General features: G+C 43.1%; 1 long non-coding RNA gene across 1 annotated transcript in view; it reads right to left on the bottom strand.

The window, feature by feature from the left end:
- Nucleotides 1–1,864: 1,864 nt before the first annotated feature.
- Nucleotides 1,865–19,818, bottom strand: part of LOC124043700 — a 61,240-nt gene continuing 43,286 nt past the window's right edge. Inside the window, exons 4-5 of the long non-coding RNA XR_006840370.1 lie at nucleotides 4,605–4,741; nucleotides 1,865–4,373 (exon numbers count right to left, since the gene is read on the bottom strand). This is a non-coding gene — a long non-coding RNA (uncharacterized LOC124043700). The remainder of the gene's footprint in view (nucleotides 4,374–4,604; nucleotides 4,742–19,818) is intronic.

The raw sequence follows: 19,818 nt of genomic DNA, 5'->3' as shown, positions 1-19,818 counted from the left end.
GAACCACCACTTCAAGATCTCAGAGCAAGTGACGTAACCGATTGAAACGCTATTTAGCGCACACCACTAACTAAGATAGCCGTTTCACATCCGTTACATAAGGCCAGGGTAGTGGGTTCAATTCCCGGGACCACCCAAAACGTAAGCAGCATGCTGTAAGTCGCTTTGGATAAAAGCTTCTGCTAAATGGCATATATTATATTACTCAATTCAGTATTTCCTAGTTCCATGTATCAAACAGTTACTTCAGTTATATTGAAACCAGGAAAATCTGGATAGTCCCTTGCTGATTATAGACCCATACGTTAAATAAATTGTGACAATAAAATAATAACAGAGCTTATATGCAATAGAATGGCAAAAGTCTTACCAAACTTGATACATATTAATAAAACAGGGTTTATAAAAAAATAGACACCTACAAACAAATACAAGAACATGTTTCAGTTTAATACAATACACACAAGATATAGATTCATCGATAATGGCTGTTGATGCCAAAAAGGCTTTTAATCATCTTTAATGGCCTTTTCTATTCAAAACTTTGGAAGCTTTTAACTTTCCAGCTAAAATAATAAATTTCAAATAAATATTATATAAATGTCCTGAAGCAAAAATATACACAAATAATACATTATCTCATTAAATTGCTTTGGAAAGGGTCACAAGACAGTGATGTCCCCCCTCCACCCTCCTGTTTGCACTGGCAATTGAATCGCTTGCAGAAAGAATTTAGACAGGACCTAAACGTAGCAGGTATCAGTATTGGTAACCATGAATATAAGCACATTTTATTTGAAGATTATCTTCTGATATACCTGACCAATACTGAAAGCTCAATGCCCCCTTTTTGCTACAAATATTTTCAGAATACTAAAAAATCTCATGATATAAAATTAAAGTGGAAAATTAACGAAATAATGGCAATAGAAAAAAACCACCCTCAAATCTACAGAAATCAGTGAAATAATTAGGATAATTAATAAGTGACATCCGACAAAACAAATATATATTGAACAATAATATAAATGCAACATGCAACAATTTCAAATATTTTACTGACTTACAGCTTATATAATGTTCACAGATACCTTTAAAAAAGGTAGGGGCGTGGATCAGAAAACCAGTCAGCATCTGGTGTGATCACCATTTACCTCATGCAGCGCGACATATCTCCTTCTCATAGAGTTGATCAGGCTGTTGATTGATTGTGGCCTGTGGAATGTTGTCCCACTCCTCAATGGCTGTGCGAAGTTGCTGGATATCGGCGGGAACTGGAACACGATGTTGAACACGTCGATCCAGAGGGATGCAGGCCATGGAAGGCCAGTATGCAGGCCATGGAAGAACCAGGATATTTTCAGCTTCCAGGATTTGTGTACAGATCCTTGCAAAATGGGGCCGTGCATTATAATGCTAAACATGAGGTGATGGCGGCGGATGAAAGGAACGACAATGGGCCTCAGGATCTTGTCACGGTATCTCTGTGCATTCAAATTGCCATAGATAAAATGCAATTGTGTTCGTTGTCCAAAGCTTATGCCTGCCCATATCATAACCCCACCAGCACCATGGGGCACTCTGTTCACAACGTTGACATCAGCAAACCACTCGCCCACACGACTCCATACACATGGTCTGGGGTTGTGAGGCCAGTTGGACGTACTGCTAAACTCTCTAAAACAAGGTTGGAGGTGACTTATGTGACAAAACTCCAAATTCTAGTGGCCTTTTATTGTCCCCAGCACAACGTGCACTTGTTTAATGATCATGCTGTTTAATCAGCTTCTTGATATGCCACTCGTCAAGTGGATGGATTATCTTGGCAAAGGAGAACTGCTCAATAACAGGGATGTAAATAAATTTGTGCACAAAATATGAGAGAAATAAGCTTTTTGTGCATACAAAACATTTCTGGGATATTTTATTTCAACTCATGAAACATGGGACCAACACTTTACATGTTGCATTTATACTTTTGTTCAGTTTATGAAGATAACTTTATTCTATTACTCAATAATATGAAAGCAGATCAAATTAAAAACAATAATCTTTCCATAAATCTTACAGGCAGAATAAACCTCTTTAGAATGGCATGGCTCCTAAGGTTTTTGTATTTATTTAAGCAATATAAATTACCCCACCGAAGACATTCTCTAAAAAAGTATTCTCGGTCATAACAGAATTTCTATGGTCTAGTAAAATATTGACATTTTCCTAAGTCGGAGGGTGGTTTTAACTTTCCAGTCTTGGAATTGTATCAACTCCCTACTCAAGGCTTTTACTTGTGACATGCAGTTAAATGCACTAAAGAGGAACAATGGGTACATATTGAAGATGTGCATACTCATCCCCAGAATCTTTTTAAGTGTCTATTTTCAAAGGATAAAGCAAAGAACATTAAAAACTTCATAGTTAAGAAAACTATAACAATATGGAAGAAAATTGTTGTACAAAAACCAATATCACTCCCTAAAAACACAACCTTATGGCCAATCCTTTGCTTTCAGCATTCCACGCTAACTTGGTCCACATGGAAAACTAAAGGCATAGACACCGTAAATTACTTGGTAAAAGGAAATACATTTATTTCCATTACAGAATTAAAGTAATTTTGGACTGGCCAATAAAGGACCAGTCAAAAGTTTGGACACACCAACTCATTCAAGGGATTTTCTTTATTTTTCTTATTTTCTACATTGCAGATTAATACTGAAGACATCAAAAATACATCAAAAATAATAATGAAGACATCAAAAATGCCCTCGAAGCCGGTGTTTGAAGGATATATTGGCACGGTTTGCTCGACTTCGTCTCAGGCCTAACAACACCGGTGCCAGCATTTAAATCCAAACACTGGCTTCTCTGGTATTATCACATAAACAACAACTCCTGGACCTCTCCAAAAGTGAGTCACCGAAGGACAATGTCAAAAGAGATTATCTATTGATAATTCTTGTGGTAGAGTCCGCACAGAGCCGACTGTTCAATGCCCCATATATTGAGCATTATTTTAGTGGGGAGAATGTAAAAAAATATATAATAATCTCCCCAATTTCATGATATCCAATTGGTAGTTACAGTCTTGTCCCATCCTGCAACTCCCGTACGGAATCTTGACACACTGCTTGCCGAACCCGGAAGCCACGCGCACTAATGTGTCGTAGGAAACACTGTACAACTGACGACAATGTCAGCGTGCATGTGCCCGGCCCGCCACGGAAGTCACTAGAACGTGATGGGACAAGGACATCCCGGCCGGCCAAACCCTCCCCTAACACTGACGACACTGGGCCAAATGTGCGTCACCTCATGGGTCTCCCGGTCATGGACGGCTGCGACACAGCCCGGGATCTTACCTGGATCTGCAGAAATGCCTCAAGCACTGTCGGGAGGCCACGTGGTGAGAAGTTTATATAAGCATTTCGCTACACTACTCGCATTAACATCTGCTAACCATGTGTATGTGACAAATAAAATTAGATTTGATTTGATTTAATGGTTACATTGAAAAGAACGGATTAATGCGTCAATTGTTGTTTTGTATATCAGTTCATAAACCTGATCCCATGGTATTGGGACATCAAAAATCTGTTCCCAACTATCTTGAATTTTATGCAGAATAGTTAAATGAAACTGATACATTTTACGATTTATACTATTCATTTTAAGCCATGCCTGGTTTTTCATTGGAGGCAGAAAAAAACAATTAATTCCTTTCTCTTTTGAGAAATTGCCTTTCATTTTTGTGGTAGAGCTGTAATGAGTTGGTTATATGCCATACATACCTTTGTTAATTGCTTGTGTGACAACATTTTACCATCCTGATTTACAATGCCATTCATTGAACATGATACCTTCCTTATCCATATTTTCCAAGAAAATTGGTCTTGCCTCTATCTAGTACGTTGAACTTTAGCGATATTATTTGCTAATAGTACACATATGATTATTCTATTAAATAATTTTGTGAGGGAAACCTACTGGAAATGTAAATGCTCAAAACTTGTTTGATATACTATCATTTCACAATAACACATTTTCTTGTAACACAAGTCATATTTTAACACATTAAAAAAGCATTCCACCCGTCTTTGCTTTCACAAACACCTTAAAGGTTGTTTGGAGTGCCTTTTTGGTTTCTAAATACATTGCAAATGCATTGGACACGGGCTATCAAGTCATTTCACATGCAATGGAACATGTTACAATTCTGGTAGGGTAACTGATGCTTTTGGTGATGATACTTCCATGCTTTCTTGCTTGTTCATCTGATGACATCTTCTTGATCCCGATTATATATGTTTTTTTTCATTCACCCAAATTCTGATGAACATGCATGCAGCCTTGTTCCCAAGGACCTCACCTGTGACCTTTAAAGTAATCACAGGTTAAGGGTCTCAGGGACAACGAAACACCCGTAGATATGTCTCTAAATAGATTCATGTGAATCTATTTGAGGATTAAAATACAACACAACAAAGATAATAAGAGTATATATAATATTAGCACGTCACAATCAGAGGCATTGGTTGAATGATGGTGGGAGGTGTATAAAGGTTTTTATTACAAAAAGGGCGAACAAAAGTTAATGGTAAACTTACTTATGACGTCCCCTGAAAGTAAGAGTCAATCTGACACGAGTTTGGATACTATAGTGTTGAGCGTGTTCTTGGGTTGGTGGACGGCTCCACCTCATAATGGCTCATCTCTTAAACTCCAAACTTGCTGGAGATATTACCTGAAAGAGGAAAATAAGACAGGGGTAAGAAATAATTGGGAGGTACTGATACACAGAACTGTTCTAGTGTTTTCATTTGAATCATTCAGGGACACAGGATACGGGACACAAAGATTTTGTATATGCATTTCATTCCTGTCCATCCAATATCTATATACAGAGGGGAGAACAAGTATTTGATACACTGCCATTTTTGCAAGTTTTCCTACTTACAAAGCATGTAGAGGTCTGTAATTTAACTGTGAGAGAAGGAATCTAAAACAAAAATCCAGAAAATCACATTGTATGATTTTTTTGTTATTAATTTGCATTTTATTGTATGACATAAGTATTTGATGCATCAGAAAAGCAGAACTTAATATTTGGTATAGAAACCTTTGTTTGCAATTACAGAGATGATATGTTTCCTCCAGTTCTTGACCATGTTTGCACACACTGCAGCAGGGATTTTGGCTCACTCCTCCATACAGACCTTCTCCAGAAGGTTTCGGGGCTGTCGCTGGGCAATACGGACTTTCAGTTCCCTCCAAAGATTTTTATATTGGTTTCAGGTCTGGAGAATGACTAGGCCACTCCAGGACCTTGAGATGCTTCTTACGGAGCCACTCCTTAGTTGCCCTGGCTGTGTGTTTCGGGTCGTTGTCATGCTGGAAGACCCAGCCACGACCCATCTTCAATCATCTTACTGAGGGAAGGAGGTTGTTGGCCAAGATCTCGCGATACATGGCCCCATCTATCCTCCCCTCAATAAGGTGCAGTCGTCCTGTCCCCTTTGCAGAAAAGCATCCCTAAAGAATGATGTTTCCACCTCCATGCTTCATGGTTAGGATGGTGTTCTTGGGGTTGTACTCATCCTTCTTCTTCCTCCAAACACGGCGAGTGGAGTTTAGACCAAATATCTCAATTTTTGTCTCATCAGACCACATGACCTTCTCCCATTCCTCCTCTGGATCATCCAGATGGTCATTGGCAAACTTCAGACGGGCCTGGACATGCGTGCGCTGCAGGATTTTAATCCATGACGGCGTAGTGTGTTACTAATGGTTTTCTTTGAGACTGGTCCCAGCTCTCTTCAGGTCATTGACTCGGTCCTGCCGTGTAGTTTTGGGCTGATCCCTCACCTTCCTCATGATCATTGATCACCACGAGGTGAGATCTTGCATGGAGCCCCAGACTGAGGGTGATTGACCGTCATCTTGAACTTCTTCCATTTTCTAATAATTGTGCCAACAGTTGTTGCCTTCTCACCAAGCTGCTTGCCTATTGTCCTGTAGCCCATCCCAGCCTTGTGCAGGTCTACACTTTTTTTTCCTGATGTCCTTACACAGTTCTCTGGTCTTGGCCATTGTGGAGAGGTTGGAGTCTGTTTGATTGATAGTGTGGACAGGTGTCTTTTATACAGGTAACGAGTTAAAACAGGTACAGTTAATACAGGTAATGAATGGAGAAGAGGAGGGATTCTTAAATCAAAACTAACAGGTCTGTGAGAGCCGGAATTCTTACCGGTTTGTAGGTGATCAAATACTTATGTCATGCAATAAAATGCTAATTAATTACTTAAAAATCATACAATGTGTCATGTTTTGTCTTATATCATCTTGTCATTTTGCTTTTCCTTCTGTTCGTTTCCCCCTGCTGGTCTTATTAGGTTCGTTCCCTTTTTCTATCCCTCTCTCTCCCCCTCCCTCTCTCTCCTCTCTCTATCGTTCCGTTCCTGCTCCCAGCTGTTCCTATTCCCCTAATCATCATTTAGTCTTCCCACACCTGTTCCCGATCCTTTCCCCTGATTAGAGTCCCTATTTATTCCTTTGTGTTCCGTTCCTGTCCCGTCGGTTCCTTGTTTTGTATTCACCATGCTGTGATTGCGTTTCGCCCTGTCCTGTCGTGTTTTTGCTGTGATTGTGTATCGCCCTGTCCTGTCGTGTTTTTTGCCTTCATCAGATGCTGCGTGTGAGCAGGTGTCTCTGTCGACTACGGCCTGCGCCTACCCGAAGTGACCTGCAGTCTGTGGCCGCTTCTCCAGTTATTTCCCCTCTACAGTCTAGAGGATTTCTGTTATTCCCTGTTTGGACTTAAATAAACTCTGTTTCTGTTAAGTCGCTTTTGGGTCCTCTTTCACCTGCATGACAGAAGGAACCGACCAAGTAATGGACCCAGCGACTTCAGACGCTCGTTACACTGCCGTCGAGATCCAAGGAGCCATGCTCGGCAGACACGAGCAGGAATTGTCTGCTGCTCGCCATGCCGTGGAGAACCTGGCCGCTCAGGTTTCCGACCTCTCTGGACAGTTCCAGAGTCTACGTCTCGTGCCACCTGTTACTTCCTGGCCTGCCGAGCCTCCAGAACCTAGGGTTAATAACCCACCTTGCTACTCCGGGCAGCCCACTGAGTGCCGCTCCTTTCTCACGCAGTGTGAGATTGTGTTCTCTCTCCAACCCAACACATACTCTAGAGAGAGAGCTCGGGTTGCTTACGTCATTTCACTCCTTACTGGCCGGGCTCGAGAATGGGGCACAGCTATCTGGGAGGCAAGGGCTGATTGCTCTAACAAGTTCCAGAACTTTAAAGAGGAGATGATTCGGGTTTTTGACCGTTCAGTTTTTGGTAGGGAGGCTTCTAGGGCCCTGGCTTCCTTATGCCAAGGTGAACGGTCCATAACGGATTATTCTATTGAGTTTCGCACTCTTGCTGCCTCTAGTGAGTGGAACGAGCCGGCGCTGCTCGCTCGTTTTCTGGAGGGACTCCACGCAGTGGTTAAGGATGAGATTCTCTCCCGGGAGGTTCCTTCAGATGTGGACTCTTTGATTGCTCTCGCCATCCGCATAGAACGACGGGTAGATCTTCGTCACCGGGCTCGTGGAAGAGAGCTCGCATCAACGGTGTTTCCCTGCTCCGCATCGCAACCATCTCCCTCCTCTGGCTTTGAGACTGAGCCCATGCAGCTGGGAGGGATTCGCATCTCGACTAAGGAGAGGGAACGGAGGATCACCAACCGCCTGTGCCTCTATTGCGGAGTTGCTGGACATTTTGTTAATTCATGTCCAGTAAGAGGCCAGAGCCCATCAGTAAGCGGAGGGCTACTGGTGAGCGCTACTACTCTGGTCTCTTCATCTAGATCTTGTACTACTATGTCGGTCCATCTACGCTGGACCGGTTCGGGTGCTACATGCAGTGCCTTGATTGACTCTGGGGCTGAGGGTTGTTTCATGGACGAAGCATGGGTTCGGAAACATAACATTCCTTTCAGACCGTTAGACAAGCCTACGCCCATGTTTGCCTTAGATGGTAGTCATCTTCCCAGTATCAGATTTGAGACACTACCTTTAACCCTCACAGTATCTGGTAACCACAGTGAGACTATTTCTTTTTTGATTTTCCGTTCACCGTTTACACCTGTTGTTTTGGGTCATCCCTGGCTAGTATGTCATAATCCTTCTATTAATTGGTCTAGTAATTCTATCCTATCCTGGAACGTTTCTTGTCATGTGAAGTGTTTAATGTCTGCCATCCCTCCCGTTTCTTCTGTCCCTACTTCCCAGGAGGAACCTGGCGATTTGACAGGAGTGCCGGAGGAATATCATGATCTGCGCACGGTCTTCAGTCGGTCCCGAGCCAACTCCCTTCCTCCTCACCGGTCGTATGATTGTAGTATTGATCTCCTTCCGGGGACCACTCCTCCTCGAGGTAGACTATACTCTCTGTCGGCTCCCGAACGTAAGGCTCTCGAGGATTATTTGTCTGTGTCTCTTGACGCCGGTACCATAGTGCCTTCTTCTTCTCCGGCCGGGGCGGGGTTCTTTTTGTTAAGAAGAAGGACGGTACTCTGCGCCCCTGCGTGGATTATCGAGGGCTGAATGACATAACGGTTAAGAATCGTTATCCGCTTCCCCTTATGTCATCAGCCTTCGAGATTCTGCAGGGAGCCAGGTGCTTTACTAAGTTGGACCTTCGTAACGCTTACCATCTCGTGCGCATCAGAGAGGGGGACGAGTGGAAAACGGCGTTTAACACTCCGTTAGGGCATTTTGAGTACCGGGTTCTGCCGTTCGGTCTCGCCAATGCGCCAGCTGTTTTTCAGGCATTAGTTAATGATGTTCTGAGAGACATGCTGAACATTTTTGTTTTTGTCTATCTTGACGATATCCTGATTTTTCTCCGTCACTCGAGATTCATGTTCAGCACGTTCGACGTGTTCTACAGCGCCTTTTAGAGAATTGTCTCTACGTAAAGGCTGAGAAGTGCTCTTTTCATGTCTCCTCCGTTACTTTTCTCGGTTCCGTTATTTCCGCTGAAGGCATTCAGATGGATTCCGCTAAGGTCCAAGCTGTCAGTGATTGGCCCGTTCCAAGGTCACGTGTCGAGTTGCAGCGCTTTTTAGGTTTCGCTAATTTCTATCGGCGTTTCATTCGTAATTTCGGTCAAGTTGCTGCCCCTCTCACAGCTCTTACTTCTGTCAAGACGTGTTTTAAGTGGTCCGGTTCCGCCCAGGGAGCTTTTGATCTTCTAAAAGAACGTTTTACGTCCGCTCCTATCCTCGTTACTCCTGACGTCACTAGACAATTCATTGTCGAGGTTGGCGCTTCAGAGGTAGGCGTGGGAGCCATTCTATCCCAGCGCTTCCAGTCTGACGATACGGTTCATCCTTGCGCTTATTTTTCTCATCGCCTGTCGCCATCTGAGCGCAACTATGATGTGGGTAACCGTGAACTGCTCGCCATCCGCTTAGCCCTAGGCGAATGGCGACAGTGGTTGGAGGGGGCGACCGTTCCTTTTGTCGTTTGGACAGACCATAAGAACCTTGAGTACATCCGTTCTGCCAAACGACTTAATGCCCGTCAAGCTCGTTGGGCGTTGTTTTTCGCTCGTTTCGAGTTTGTGATTTCTTACCGTCCGGGTAGCAAGAACACCAAGCCTGATGCCTTATCCCGTCTGTTTAGTTCTTCTGTGGCTTCTACTGATCTCGAGGGGATTCTTCCTTATGGGCGTGTTGTCGGGTTGACAGTCTGGGGAATTGAAAGACAGGTTAAGCAAGCACTCACGCACACTGCGTCGCCGCGCGCTTGTCCTAGTAACCTCCTTTTCGTTCCTGTTTCCACTCGTCTGGCTGTTCTTCAGTGGGCTCACTCTGCCAAGTTAGCTGGTCATCCCGGTGTTCGAGGCACTCTTGCGTCTATTCGCCAGCGCTTTTGGTGGCCGACTCAGGAGCGTGACACGCGCCGTTTCGTGGCTGCGTGTTCAGACTGCGCGCAGAAGAAGTCTGGTAATTTTTTTCTGCTTCTGCTCCTGGTCTTGCTGGGTCTCAGTCTGTTCCCTGCCATCGCATCTCTCCTGTTCTTGTTCCTGCCCTTGCTGTGTCTCAGTCTGTCCCTAGTTCTCATTTTTTTTTTAGAGTAGTACCCTAGTTTCCCTTTTTATCGTTTTTCGTTACGGTCCTGAGGAGAGGAGTTGGGTTCTTTCTCGGGACGTGCTGGACCGTTTGATCTATGATTTCCTCCGTTGCCGCCAGGGTTCCTCCTCGAGAGCGCCAGGAGGCGCTCGGTGAGTGGGGGTACTGTCATGTTTTGTCTTATATCATCTTGTCATTTTGCTTTTCCTTCTGTTCGTTTCCCCCTGCTGGTCTTATTAGGTTCGTTCCCTTTTTCTATCCCTCTCTCTCCCCCTCCCTCTCTCTCCTCTCTCTATCGTTCCGTTCCTGCTCCCAGCTGTTCCTATTCCCCTAATCATCATTTAGTCTTCCCACACCTGTTCCCGATCCTTTCCCCTGATTAGAGTCCCTATTTATTCCTTTGTGTTCCGTTCCTGTCCCGTCGGTTCCTTGTTTTGTATTCACCATGCTGTGATTGCGTTTCGCCCTGTCCTGTCGTGTTTTTGCTGTGATTGTGTATCGCCCTGTCCTGTCGTGTTTTTTGCCTTCATCAGATGCTGCGTGTGAGCAGGTGTCTCTGTCGACTACGGCCTGCGCCTACCCGAAGCGACCTGCAGTCTGTGGCCGCTTCTCCAGTTATTTCCCCTCTACAGTCTAGAGGATTTCTGTTATTCCCTGTTTGGACTTAAATAAACTCTGTTTCTGTTAAGTCGCTTTTGGGTCCTCTTTCACCTGCATGACACAATGTGATTTTCTGGATTTTTGTTTTAGATTCCGTCTCCCACAGTTGAAGTGTACCTATGATAAAAAATGACAGACCTCTACATGCTTTGTAAGTAGGAAAACCTGCAAAATCGGCAGTGTATCAAATACTTGTTCCCCCCACGTAACAGACAAACAGTTACTGTTGAAAGAGTCTAACAGGCGAATTGTTTAAACTAACCAGACAATTAGTGTTTGAGGAGCATCTGATGAACATACAGTCAAAAAGGCTCCACTCAATGAGTGACTGTCCTCATTGAACTCAGTAAAACAAAACCTAAGTGTATCGGCTACACCGCCATGACGTACATACCGTGTGTACTTGTATGGCGCACATCAAAAGCCAGCTGTAGCAAGAAATGTTTTTAAAAATCTATGCATACATACATGTGCAAAGGAATACAAATAAACCCAACACAACAAAAGTGCATGGAGCATGTACTGCGCTGTCTGTGAAATTAGACCCCTCTTTCCTCTTTTCCCCGTTGGTTTCCCATGTCCCAGTTTTACGAGCTCCTCCTTTCTTGCCAAAGCATGAGAGCACAAGAGGGAGGTGGATGGAGAAAACCAGAGAGAGGGTGAGTATAACAAAAACAAATTGTGAAAAAAAAGAAGAAAAAAAAGAAACTGTGAGAGAAAAATGTAAAGAGGATAAAGGAGGCTAGCCGAAGAGGTCAGATAGATAGCTTTCGATAGATAGGCTTTACAGCCCTGAAAAAAGGAAGACAGTGAAGATGGAGCAGTTTTCGATTATGTCCACTCACCATTTTGGCTCTAGCTGATACTTAAGTGTGTTGCTTACATGAACACACATGACTGTGTGCACATACTGTACATACATACACAAGAGTGAGCCACACACACACACGCAAACATGCACAGTTGCACACACACACACACACTTGATTAGTTATTGATCCATTATCCCCCTGAAAAAAAATGTAATTATTAAATCGGTAAAGGAAATAAAGCACAATAAACCCTAAAACTGCTCCATCTTCACTGTCTTCCTGTTTTCAGGGCTGTAGCCTAGACAGTAAAATTAAAAAGGTGGCCGCTCTACTCCCCCAGCTTTCTCTTTCTTATTCGTCTCTCTCTCTCCTGCTTCTTTTCATCTCCCAGGCTCTGTCCCTGCCGGTTGTGGCTGTCTCCCTGTGCTAAGTCAGATCCCTAATTCTCTGGGCGATTAAAGTCCAAGCAGCCAGGGTGTGAGACAGGTACACAAAGACAATCACATTGATTCCATTACTGCTGCACCTATAGCCATAATTTCCCAACACAATTACCACAAACACCAGCCGGCGCCTCCATCTCTGACCCACTCCCTTGATAAATCTGTGTCACCTACATGCATCCCCCACACACAAACAACACACATATGCAAGCCTACAGTCCCTCTCTTTCTCTGTCGCCTGCTGACTCTCTCACCACTCTGTCCCAGCCTCCCCATCTCTGTCTCTCACTCAATTTCCCCTCATCTCAATATATTTCCTCTTCTTACTCCCCCCTCTCTTTGTCTCTTTCTTTCTCATACTCTCACCCTTTTTTCAGGCGTGACGTCTTGTCTCGCCCATCTTGAAGTCTAAGTGTGTGCACGTGCACATGTGTGGTGTGTGTGCACGCTGCTGTGCTCGTGCATTTGGGAAAGAGAGCAAATGCGTGTGAGAGCTGGAGGGAGGGAGAGTGGAGGACGTAGGCATTAGCGGGAGCAGATAGACACTAATGCCCTGTTTTACATCCAGACATATTTCATTTTGCCGTACGTCATCTTCACAGTCTTGCCCCACTACTGAACAGTCAAGTGTAGCACAGATAGAACAATGGGACACATATTTCACTGGATGTGTAAATGTGAAGCATCCGGTTGGAGTTTCCACTCACTACCAGTGAGAAGAAGCACACTGGCGGGCAGTGGGAGAAGATGGAACAAGATTTTGGCCGACATTCTGCAAATGTTCTCATCAATTTAACATTTGATCTCAATACAGTTTTATGTTCCCAAAGCTAGAATCTGTTAAGAACAGAGTGGACTGAGTTTTTGTCATGTTTTGTCATTTATTATCTTGTCTTGTCCCTGTGCTTCCTTCTATTCGTTTCCCTCTGCTGGTCTTATTAGGTTCTTTCCCTCTTTCTATCCCTCTCTCACTCTCCCGCTCTCTCTTCTCTCTATCGTTCCGTTCCTGCTCCCAGCTGTTCCTATTCCCCTAATCAATCATTTAGTCTTCCCACACCTGTTCCCGATCCTTTTCCCTGATTAGAGTCCCTATTTCTCTCCTTGTTATTCGTTTCTGCCCTGTCGGTTCCTTGTCTAGAATTCACCGTGCTGTGTTTGTGTATCGCCCTGTCGTGTCGTGTTTTCCTCAGATGCTGCGTGGTGAGCAGGTGTCTGAGTCTGTCTGGTTCAAGTGCCTTCCCGAGGCAACCTGCTGTTCACCAGCTGTTCAAGATCGAGTCTCCAGTTTGTCCTCGTCATTTCGAGTGAAAGTTGTGTTTTTTGATTGTATTTACTTTACTGGATTAAAGACTCTGTTTTCGCCAAGTCGCTTTTGGGTCCTCTTTCACCTGCATGACAGTTTTGTAGACTTTACCCTTTGCAAAAGTTGTAAAAAAATTGCTCTGTTTAAAAGGAGTGCAAGGCAAACTGAGTTATTTCACATGCGCTTCACACTTCAATCTCAAATATAAAATATATATTTTTGATTTGTTCAACACCTTTTTTTGGTTACTACATGATTTCATGTGTTATTTCGTAGTTTTGATGTCTTATTCTAAAATGTAGAAAATATCCAAACGTATGACGTAGGTGTATCCAAACGTATGACTGGTACTGTACATCTATCATCATCTCTACATCTGAACAACACTCAGTCCCTCTGCAGCAAATATGTCCCTAAGAATCTACCGCTTATAAATATCTCTTAATATAAATATTTTACAGTTAGAATCCCAACTATAATATGCATACATCTGCCATCTCTTCATAGATAATTTCTATTTGGCAGAGGCACATTTATCTTAACTGCACACATGAACAGGTTCACTGTGAAATGATTTTCATGTTACATTGTTCACTTGTTCTGCACTACACTTGAGTAGCACTTTTAACCAACACAAGTTCAAGATAATTCCATGTGAGACAATTGGTTATCATATCAAGAATGGCTGACAGAAGAAAAGTCAAAAATAATAAAAATGCCCCAACAAGCCCATGAATGGCAGGCACACAGTTCCAAAATAGCAGACAATAGTTGGCATTAGTGCCATGCTGGGTATATTTCTTCTACTGGAGGAGAGACCAAGGCAGTCTTTCTTTGTCAGCGTAAAGAAAAGAGCGGTGGCAGGCACAGATTGCTGATATATGCTCTTTTCCCCTCCTTACTGGAGCACTGCGCAATGCGGATACTGACTGTCTGAGCCACTAGCCAGACACACTGGGGGGACTAAGGGGAGTGGAGGGGGGATATAAGGAGAGGAAGAGGAGAGAGGGGGAGGCGGTACGGTGGGGGAGCTCCCACACGAGCTCCCATGCATTTGGACATTTTGATACTAATGACCGTACATATTGTCACACTTCCTGCAACCACACAGAACAGCAGACTCTTGTGAAGATGGCAGATTTAAGAGATTACAGTATAACAATGCTCACAGTCCATTTTATTCAAAGGCAGTGGCCATATAATCCAGTCTGTGTGACTTTTTTAAATGCAACTTTTATTTAGTTAGGGGAAACCAATTGAGACTAGGGTCTAACTTTCAAATAGTACAAAATTAGCACAAAATTAGCACTCCAACAAAGAAAAAACATTACAACCACAACAATCTCTTAATTCAATCCAAAAAAATGCAACTCTCATTAAGCACATCGAATATTAGAGTCTGTAGCGGTTTCAGGGGTTGTGTGGTGGATGGATGGTATGTGCCTGCGTGGTTTCTGTGTTTTCTGGCTGCCAGGACCATGGACAGCAATGACAAGTATTCCCCAGAGGCAGGACCAGGGACAGATCAGGAGAAACTTCCAGACTGCAGCAGAACAGCCACACCTGTCTCCTGTTGTAATTAGAGACTAAACTGCAAAGAGGTGAAACCACTCAGGGCCTCTACTTAACCGCGCCCTGGGTTTGCTTTCTTTGTCTTTCCTTTGACCCCGGCAGGTGAAGGAGGAGGAGGAGGAGGAGGAGGAGGAGGAGGAGGAGGAGGAGGCGGAGGCGGCGGCGGCGGAGGAGGAGGCTATTGGAGAGACTGAGCATACGGTGGAGAAGGAGGTTTACCGGAATAACCTAACTGAAGATTTCAACACGGAATGAACCCCAAAGGACCTTCCACTGGTGAAGACATATTTACTTATGTTTGAGTTGTGTATATCAGGAACACTGCCGGTAGCTAATAAAGAATAAACTGTGTTAACCCTTCACGTGAACTGGTGGTGTTTGTTTGTAAGTGTAAACCCTGCCTTACCAAGAACACCATGACCTCCACCATTTATAATGGAAGAAGTGTGGAACCACCGAGACGCTTCCTAGAGCTGGCTGCCTGGCCAAACTGAGCAATCAGTGGCGAAGGGCCTTGGTCAGGGAAGGAGATAATAGCGCCAGAGGAGATGGCTGCCGTTTCACGGGCTCCTAACCAATTGTGCTATTTTTGTATATTTTTTTTCACAATGTTTGTTTAACTTATTTTGTACGTAATGTTTCTGCCACTGTCTCTTATGACCGAAAAGAGCTTCTGGATCGGTGTCCCCAAACCGAGACAGGTGTTTCTAATGTGCCTAGAATGACGTAAGTAACAGCCAACTTTCCAGGACATAGACATGTCTTATGGGCAGAAAGCTTAAATTCTGTCCAATTTACAGAAGCTATTACAGTGGAAAAAATACCATGCTAGTGTTTGAGGAGCATGCACAGCAATAACTTTTATCACGACAACTGGTTTGATACCACATCTGAAGGTAAATAATCTAGTTACATTCTATAATCTTGCTCCGATTTGTCATCCTGAGGGTCTCAGAGATAAAATGTAGTATAGTTTTGTTTGTTAAAATTCATTTTTACATTCAAATGTAGGAACTCCTTATTAAAACTTCTTAGGGCTGCAATCCAGTTAATGGGATTGATATGACAACAGCCAGTGAAAGTGTAGGGTGCCAAATTCAAAACAAATCTCCTAATTAAAATTCCTCAAACAGACATATTATACTGTTTTAAAGGTAATCTTGTTAATCCCACCACAGTGTCCAATTTCAAATAGGGTTTACAGCGAACGCACCACAAATGATTGTTAGGACACCACCAAGCCACAGCCATTTTTCCAGCCAAAGATAAGCAGAGAAGAGGAAAATTAATCACTAAACTTTCATGATCTTCATCCGATGACACTCATAGGACTTCATGTTACACAATACATGTATGTTTTGTTTGATAAAGTTCATTTATAAAAAAAAATTAAAGTTTACATTGGAGTTCAGTAGTTCCAAAAACATCCAGTGATTTTTGCATAGCCACATCAATTTTACAGAAATGCTCATCATAAATGTTGAAAATACAAGTGTTACACATGGAATTATAGCTATACCTCTCCTTAATGCAACCGCTGTGTCAGATTTCCAAAAAGCTTTACGGAAAAAGCACACCATGCAATAATCTGGGAACGGCACACAGATTTATTTTTATTTATCCGCCATTTTGGAGTCAACAGAAATAACAAATATTCCCTTACCGTTGATGATCTTCATCAGAATGCACTCACAGGAATCCTAATTCCACAAATGTTTGATTTGTTTTATGTCCATTTATGTCCAAGTAGCTACTTTTGTTAGGGTATTTAGTACACAAATCCAAACGTTTGTGCAGTTCCAGCCAAACGTCGGACGAAAAGTTTAAAAAGTTATATTACAGGTCGTAGAAACATTTCAAACTAAGTATAGAATCAATCTCTAGGATGTTTTTATCATAAATCTTCAATAACGTTCCAACCGGAGAATTCCATTGTCTGTAGAAAAGCCATGGCACTCAGGTCGCTCATGTGAAATGCACATTACCAGGACCTGGCTCTCTGCCAGACCACTGACTCAAAGTGTTCTCATCCGGCCACACATCAGTAAAAGCCTCACGTTTCTAAAGATGGTTGACATCTAGTGGAAGCCCTAGGGAGTGCAACTTGAACCATATCCCACTGTGTATTCGATAGGGTTGAGTTCAAATACTACAAACCTCAGATTTCCCACTTCCTGTTTGGATTTTTTCTCAGGTTTTTGCCTGCCACATGAGTTCTGTTATACTCACAGACATCATTCAAACAGTTTTTAGAAACAAACTTCAGTGTTTTCTATCCAAATGTACTAATAATATGTATATATTAGCAACTGGGACTGAGGAGCAGGCCGTTTACTCTGGGCACGTTACTCATCCAAGCTACTCAATACTGCCCCTGCAGCCATAAGAAGTTTTATCAAGTCAGACGCAAAGGGTTTACTCCAGATACCAGGCCGGGTGCCTTGTTAGAATTCGTTGGCGAGTGTGTAACCCCGCCTCTACCATCTGTCCTATTGGCCAACGTGCAATCATTGGAGGTTTTGCTTGCCTGAGGTAGAATATCTCATGATAAGCTGTAGACCACACTATTTACCAAGATAGTTGATCTATATTTTTTATAGCTGTTTATTTACCACCACAAACCGATGCTGGCACTAACACCGCACTCAACGAGCTGTATAAAGCCATAAGCAAACATGAAAATGCTCATCCAGAGGCAGCGCTCCTAGTGGCCGGGGACTTTAATGCAGGGAAACTTAAATCAGTTTTACCTCATTTCTACCAGCATGTTACATGTGCAACCAGAGGGAAAAAACTCTAGACCACTTTTACTCCACACACAGAGACGTGTACAAAGCACCCTCCATTTGGCAAATCTGACCATAATTCTATCCTCCTGATTCCTGCATGCAAAAACTAAAGCAGGAAATACCAGTGGCTCAATACAGAAGTGGTCAGATGACACAGGACGGTTTTGTTAGCACAGACTGGAATATGTTCTGGAACTCATCTGATAGCATTGAGTATACCACATCAGTCACCAGCTTCATCAATAAGTGTATCAATGACGTTGTCCCCACAGTGACCATACGTGTATATACACCAACCAGAAACCAATGGATTACCAGCAACATCCGCACTGAGCTAAAGAGTAGAGATGCCACTGTTACGGAGCGGGACTCTAATCCGGACGTTTATAAGAAATCCCTCTATGCCCTCAGACGAACCATCAAACAGGCAAAGCATCAGGACAGAGATTGTATCCTACAATACTGGCTCCCACACTCGTCGAGGGTGCGTGCTTAGTCCCTTCTGTACTCCCTGTTCACCCCCTGACTGCATGGCCTAGCACGACTCTAACACCAACATTAAGTTTGCAGATGACACAACGGTGGTAGGCCTGATCATCGACAACGATGAGACAGCCTATAGGGAGAAGGTCAGAGATCTGGCAGTGTGGTGTCAGGACAACAACCTCTCGCTCAACGTGATCAAGAGAAAGGAGATGATAGTGGACAACAGGAAAAGGACAGCCGAGCATGTCCACATTCTCATCGACGAGGCTGTAGTGGAGCAGGTTGAGTGTCAAGTTCCTTGGTGTTCACACCACAAACAAATTATCATGGTCCAAACACACCAAGACAGTCGTGAAGAGGGCACGGCAACGACTATTCCCTCAGGAGACTGAAAAGTTTTGGAATGGGTCCTCGGATCCTCAAAATGTTCTACAGCTGCACCATCGAGAGCATCCTGACTGGTTGCATCACCACCTGGTATGGCAACTTCTCGGCCTCGGACCACAAGGCACTACTGAGGGTAGTGCGTACGGCCCAGTACATCACTGGGGCCAAGCTTCCTGCCATTCAGGACCTCTATACCAGGCGGTGCAGGTGGAAGGCCCCAAAAAATGTATGTTTTATATGTCTATTTCAATCTAATTGACATTGTGAAGACCCCCCCCCCCCCTTAGAGCAATAGAGCATTATAGCATAGACTTGACACTTTCTAAATGCCCCACTCTGTATAAGAACTGTCATGGGTTCTTTAGTCAACTGTTCATACTTACCAGAAGGGAGTTGAGAGAAGGGGTCCATCTTTGACTGATGTATTGGTGACACCGCAGTGAAAGCTAGAAGGTTGTACAGTTATCTCCGGACTGTTTATTATGCGAAACCATACAACCAACTACCTCACACTGCAGAGCCCTCTTAGAGCAGGGTCATCGCTGATGTCTGTCTTTAATGGCCTATCTGTTTCTCTGACCATGTCCCTTTCTTTGAGTATTTTCACTCTAAATACAGTCAGTGGTGGAAAAAGTACTCAAAAATCATACTTGAGTAAAAATAAAGATACCTTAATAGAAAATGACTCAAGTAAAAGTCACCCAGTAAGTTTTAAATATACTTAAGTATCAAAAGTAAATGGAATTGCTAAAATGTACTTAAGTATCAAAAGTAAAAGTATTAATCATTTCAAATTCCTTATATTATACAAACCAGTCAGCACAATTTCTTAATTAAAAAAAATGTACAGATAGTGTTGTAGTGAGCCCATGGCTTACATTAATTTATGTTAAACTAAACATTTTTGTGTTTAGTGAGTCCGCCAGATCAGAGGCAGTAGGGATGCACATGGATGTTCTCTTGATAAGTGCGTGAATTGGACCATTTTCCTGTCAAAATGTAAATGGGAAATGTATGGAGTAAAAAGTACATTATTTTCTTTAGAAGTTTTCAAAAATATAAATAGTAAAGTAAAGTAGAGATACCCCCAAAAAACGACTTAAGTAGTACTTTAAAGTATTTTAATTCAGTACTTTACACCACTGAATACAGTATGTCTTTCACCTGATTGAGCATCCAATTCAATACTTGTTCAAAAGTCAGCCTGAATAAAATGTTTATTTGTGTATTTTCTAAACA

Source organism: Oncorhynchus gorbuscha, linkage group LG09, assembly GCF_021184085.1.
Source record: "Oncorhynchus gorbuscha isolate QuinsamMale2020 ecotype Even-year linkage group LG09, OgorEven_v1.0, whole genome shotgun sequence".
Classification (NCBI taxonomy): domain Eukaryota; kingdom Metazoa; phylum Chordata; class Actinopteri; order Salmoniformes; family Salmonidae; genus Oncorhynchus; species Oncorhynchus gorbuscha.
Note: the sequence above shows the minus strand (reverse complement) of the source record. Positions and strands in the feature narration are given on the sequence as shown.